The sequence below is a fragment of the Psammomys obesus genome, unplaced genomic scaffold (assembly GCF_907164565.1).
Source record: "Psammomys obesus unplaced genomic scaffold, mPsaObe1.curated_primary_1811, whole genome shotgun sequence".
NCBI lineage: Eukaryota > Metazoa > Chordata > Mammalia > Rodentia > Muridae > Psammomys > Psammomys obesus.
The window spans coordinates 58,759,378-58,765,492 of NW_026585504.1; positions in this window are offsets into that span (position 1 = coordinate 58,759,378).

The window sequence follows — 6,115 nt, forward strand, 5'->3', positions numbered from 1 at the left end:
AAGGAAGGAAGGAAGGAAGGAAGGAAGGAAGGAAGGAAGGAAGGAAGAGGAAAGCCACAGCAAGGGCTACCAAGTACTACAAGCCACCTCAGGAGCACCAAGTGAAAACTGTCCAAGGCAGGGGTGGAAAAGCCTGGGGCTAGGAAAGCCGGGCCCAGACTTCAGCCTTTGAGGACAGGGAAAGCTAGGCAAAGACTGAGGCAGGTCATGTGCCTCCTCCAGGGCGCAGGTATTCTGCAGGGCCGGGAGCTGGCAGGAAGCCCCAGCACCTCTCATTAGGTTAGCAGCACCAGCGCTCAGGGTTTTATTGCCTCTGCGTTGCCTCGGAAGAGCTCAGCCCCATCTGGCTGTGGCTGTTAAAAATGTGCTTGGCTTTCTTCTTTAAAATAAAACCCCAATCAAGGGATAAAAGAAAGTGCTTTGGAGCTCAGCCAGGGAACCACTGCTTACAGGTGGGGAGAGATGGAGGGCTGTGGAGAGACTGGGGTGGAGGGAGCGATCCGCTGACATAGCACCTGTGCTGGTGAACGGCAGAAGCCAAGAGATGGTTTTTTTGATGCTTAAACCCAAGGAGAATGGGTAATTTAGGGAGCACAGAACAAATGATCCAGGACAAGGGAGAAGAGGTGTGAACGCGAGGCAAGAAGCGCACAGCTACTTTTAGCTAGGTAACACGAAACTGCTATTAAAAGTCTGCTTTGAAACCGAAAGCAACATATGGTCACAATCCCGTCACATGCGAGCCGCCTTCCCCTGCCAGCTATGCCCTGAACTGTAGGAGGGGAGGCTGAGCTGCAGGGCTTCGAGGTGAGCCTGCTTCCGAGGGCTACACCCTTCCACCTCTCCACCCCGCCTCCACCACCACCCTGCCACTGGGCGAGAGTCACCGCAAATCTAACCCCCCAAGAATAAGACACGCCTGAGGCACGAGAGTTTGCCATGACCTGCCACCCTTCCAAGTACAAGGCACTCAACGTGCCCCATGGTACTTGTGGTCATGGTCAGTGGCCAGCCCGGCTTGGCCGCCTGTGTCCACTGGACTGGCTGGCCCCTGCCTCGGGAGCCAGCTTGTTTGGGCTAAGAGAGCAGTCCTTGAAGAAGCTATCTCGGTGATGGCAGCCAGAATGACAGGGCAGCCACTCCAGGCTGATACCCCTGAGGGAATGTGTCTTCAGATCCAAGGTCTGGGTGCTCTCTGGGGAGGGAAGGAGTACGTGACTAGGGTGGCTCTCCAAGGCCTTTCTTGTGTTCGGCTGGTTTGCAGGCCGTTTGCATTTCATGCAGAGAGGAGCTTGCTGGAGAGCAGTGGGGAATTAGGGCTCCCCTGTTACTTTCCCAATCTTTCTCCGTAAACAAAACTCACTGTGGGAACAGTCTTCCTATGTTCTGCAATACAAATTGATTAATGCAATAAAAATGCGAGCGAAACCACCAGCCCTCACAGACAGTGGGCTTATGTTGTCTGCCCTCCTCTCTGCCACAGTGTTTTTCCTTAAGAGTTTGTGTATTGTTCATGCTTTGGCTTGGCACACACACAGAATCCAAAGCCCATAATAACGCAGGTCATTAAACCCAACAACTATGTTTGGACCCTTTTCAAGGGAGTGATTCAGGCAGGCGCTCTGCTCAGGAATCAGCTTCCAGGGAGTTATCAAAGCTAGCCCTCACTAGGCAGAGCCCAGGACCAGCCTGAAGAACTTTCCCAGGAAAACTGACCCTCCTGAAGCCGCTAGGTGGAGCTAGATGTTTGCAAATAGCGGAGGAATAATATGGTGTGGCTAAGAAAAGACACCTTTTTTTGGTCTAACATCATCCTGTCCAAATAAAAACGAATGGGGCACTGGGAACTGAGGGTGTGTCTCAGTTGTCAGAGTGTTTACCGACCATGCGTGAAGTCCTGGGCTCATTCCCAACACCACATAAATCACGTGTAGTAGCAACTCACACAGAAATACTCTCTATCTGCCTACAACTCCAGCTCAGGAGGATCAGAGTTCAAAGTCATCCTCCATTATATTGTGAGTGTGAGGCCAGTCCAAATTACATGAGACCTTATTTCTAAAAAGGAGTGAGTGAGCTGGGCCTGGGTGTAGCCGTTCACGCCCACAACCCTAGCACTGGGACAGTAGGACTGACGAGCCAGTATGAGCTACACAGTGAGTGCCAAGAGCTTGGCTCAGCATCTGTATAGAATTGGAGATGGAGGAGGAGAAGAAGGAGAGAGTGCGTGAGAGGGACAGACAGACAGAGAGCGCAGGGTCTCGTGTATCTCAGGCTAGCCTCGCACTGGCTATGCAGCGAGAATGATCACAAACATTCCCAATGCTGAGACAGCTGATATGACCCCTGTGCCCTGTCTATGTGATGCAGGGGGGTGGGGCCGGCAGCCAGATAGGCACTTGACCCTCTGAGAATGTTAAAGGTGTTTTGTTTTAGTACAGACAAAGTCATGTATCTTGTTCAAATAAGCTCAGAAAACATAGAATTAAAACTTACGGGTTCTGGCTGAACCTGTGACTCAGTGGCAGCACGCTGACCGCAAACAGGCAAATGGAATCTATCTTATGGGCACTTTGAGGCCCTGAATGGTACAATCTAATCTGAAGTGTTTGGTGGACAGGTGTCTTCCTCCCTAAAAATAAAGCCAAGTAGCATTTCTGAAAGCCAGCACTGTGAGCAGTGTCAGAGTGACACAGCACCAGCTGGAGGAGACATTCAGGCTGGTGCTGACCTGGGGGCAGGCTGTGGGGCCAGTAGGTCCTGGTAGAAAAACTTGTGCAGAGTTTGTTTGCACGTTTGTTGGTTTGCTTTTTAGAAAGGTTCTCTTGTCACCCAGGCAGGCCTTGAACTCAGTAAGTAGCTGAGGATGACCTCGGGCTTCTGCTTCTCCTGCCTGTGCCTCCTGAGTGCTGGGAACAGACACGTAAAGGGAACAGTAGATACTGCGCCTGGGCCTTCCTCATGCTAAGCTGGTGCTCTCCTGCACCAAAGCCCTAGAGTTCAGTTGAAATCGTAGTAATAAGACAAAGATATTATCAACACGACAAAGATGTGGGGAAGCCTGCGAAGATTCCACATCACATGTAGAGCCCAGAGCCCACAGGCTCAAATTTAGTTAAAGAACCATTGCTGCAATCTAGACAAACCTAGGGCCTGATCGGTGTGTTGGAATCTCTTCCTGCAAAACAGATTTTCTTCCTTCTTCTTTCCTTCCTTTCTTCCTTTTTTCCTTCCTTCCTTCTTGCTCCTCTCTGCGTCAGCCTCATATATCCTGACTTCCTGCCTCCATCTCTTCTTGCTCGGATTACAGGCACACATCACCACGCCATGCCAAGGCCACTGGGAATGTAGCCATGTTAGGGGAATACCCTACAACTGAGCTTTGTTCCAGCCTCTAGAGAAAAGGCTTCTGAGAAGCTACCCAGAAACAGAGGCTAACAAAACAAGTAGGTTTTAAGTCCTAGAGAAGATGCGATGTGTAAAAGGGGCCATGGGTGGCTGACAGCCTGAGGGCGATCCCTGTGACCCACGTGTGGAGGGAGAGAACCAACTCCTGCAGGTTGTCTTCTGATTTGTAAGGGCCAATGCAGGCAAGGAACGTGAAAAATCAAAAATAGATGAAGCATGCTGGGTGGTGATGGCACACGCCTCTCTTTAATCCAGCCCTCAGGAGGCAGAAGTAGGTGGATCTCTGAGTTTGAGGGCAGCCTTGTCTACAGAGTGAGTTCCAGGACAGCCAGGGCTACACAGAGAAACCCTATCTCAAAAAAAAAAAAAAAAAATAGCTGAAGCAAAGCAATAAGGTCCCACTATGTCCACCTTCACTTCCCCTTTGTCCCTCATGAGCCTGGGGTGGGCATCCCAGCAGGTCAGTCAGAGAGGACGGCTAACTGCCTTCCTCCTCCCCAGATGATATCCCACTCTGTCCCTGTCTCTCTCGGTCAACACACACTCAAAATTAGAAAGACAATGTTTCCCACACAGAGTTAACTATTTTTATCCCATTTTAAAAAATAAGTTGTTTTTATTTTATGTGCATTGGTGTTTTGCCTGCATGTATATCTATGTGAGTATGTCAGATCTTGGGAGTTTTAGACAGTTATGAATTGCCATGTGGGTGCTGGGAATTGAACCCTGGTCTGCTGGAAGAACAGTCAGTGCTCTTAACTGCTGAGCCATCTCTCCAGCCCTAGAGTTAACTAATTTTTTTAATCAAATCATCATTTGTTTTGCTTTATTGTTAAGACAGGGCTTCTCTGTGTTGCTCTGGCTGTCCTGTAACTCTGCAGACCAGGCTGGTCTTGAACTCACAGAAATCTGTCTGCCTCTGCCTCCCAGTGCTGGGATTAAAATCATGCACCACCACCTGGCTTATCAAGCCATTCTTAATAGTGTGTCAAAGCTTTGCATAAGAAACTAAGAATGCTGAGATTTTTGTAGAAGAGGAAGCAGCTACTGAAAAATCAATTTAATAGAAGTACAGTGCCGGGGCTGGGGCTTGCTCAGTACAGAGCTTGCCCAACCAGCACAGAGCCCTGGGTTCCATCCCTGGCACTTCACACAAATGAGGGGAGTGGCACATAATCCCAGCAAGCAGGGGGAACAGAGGAAGGGACCAGAAGCTCAAGGTCATTTTCAACCAAGTAGTAAGTTCAAGGCCACCCTGGGATACTAGAGACCTTATCTTAAAAAAAAAAAAATTTAAAGAATTCCAGAGGACAAAGGACAGAGCCCTGGGTCCATCCCCTGGGTCTATCCCTGGCACTACATAAACCAGGTTTGGTGGTCAACATCTGTAATCCTAGCACTCAGGAGGCAGAGGTAGAAAGAGTAGAAGAAGTCAAGGCCGTCCTCAGCCACACATGGGATCCTTAGGCCAACCTGGGAGATGTGGAAAATAAAAAATTTACCCGAATCACATTCTCCTTGTACTAGTAAAGAGTCACATTCCTTGTTGCCTTCATGGTAACACTCAAACACAAGCCCCACTCCTGTGGCTGCCTGCTGGTGTGTAAGACCATGGTTCCAAAACCACCCAGAAGGCCCTCTTCTTCAGCATAGAGCACCCATGTTCCAGGAACCCACCTGCTTGGTACACCCAGGCCCCATGGTCCACTGCAGGTGCAGCCCAAGTTAGAATGCCAGCCGCACCAGATACGAAGGCTTGGGAAGATGCTTCGACATGGAGATAGCCTTCCGGGCTCCAAACCTCCAAAGTCCATAGGGACCTACCAGGGGGTATGACCAGCCAGTGGGTCAGCAGGCCTTGGCTGGAGGTAACACGTGATCTCCAGGTTTAGGGGATGGGCAACCTGCCTCCCAGGTTTAGGGGATGGGCAACTTCCGCTTGAAGACAAGCATTCCTTCTCCATCTGCTGCGGGGCCCTCTGCTGGTGTACTTTTGTGATGAGACAAAGTACACTTCCCACATGTTTCAAGACAGCACTTGAAAAGAAATGTCATCTTTGGGCTGGAGAGATGTCTCCACGGTAAAAGCACTGACCTCCCCAGCACTGCCAGGAAATCCTCAGAGGGGCCATGCAGGAGCCTGGAATCCCAGTGTTGTGAGGGTGGCTGGGGACAAATGAATGGCTGGGGTTTGCTGGCTGCCTCCTAGTTCCAGGTTCAGTGAGGGACCTTCTCAGAAGAGCGAGGTGGACAGCGACAGAGCGGGACAGAGCTGCCTTATCCTAGCATATGCATTCATACACTAGCATGCACAAAAATAACTTCTTTAAAGAATAGGAAAGAAAACTCACCTTTTAACCTGTTGACCACAGCAAACTAGTCACTCTGGAAGATAAAGGTCTTCCCGCCCACAAAGCAGAAAACACGGCTAGAGAACAGGACAGCCAGGACAGGGGTGTGTGCATGCACGGATGAATGTCCATGAGAATGCTCAGCTACAAGGGCATGACTTAGAAGGACAGCTGATGTCAGACAGGAAGAGGACTCTGGAAGCCCCACGAGGAAGAGATGTGCAGAAATTGTTGGGAAGTAAGGTAAGGGCTTATCTTTAATTAAATAATTAACTTTTTATGTATATATGGGTGCAGACACACGTGTGCGTGTGTGTGTGTGTGTGTGTGTGTGTGTGTGTGTGTGTGTGTGTGTG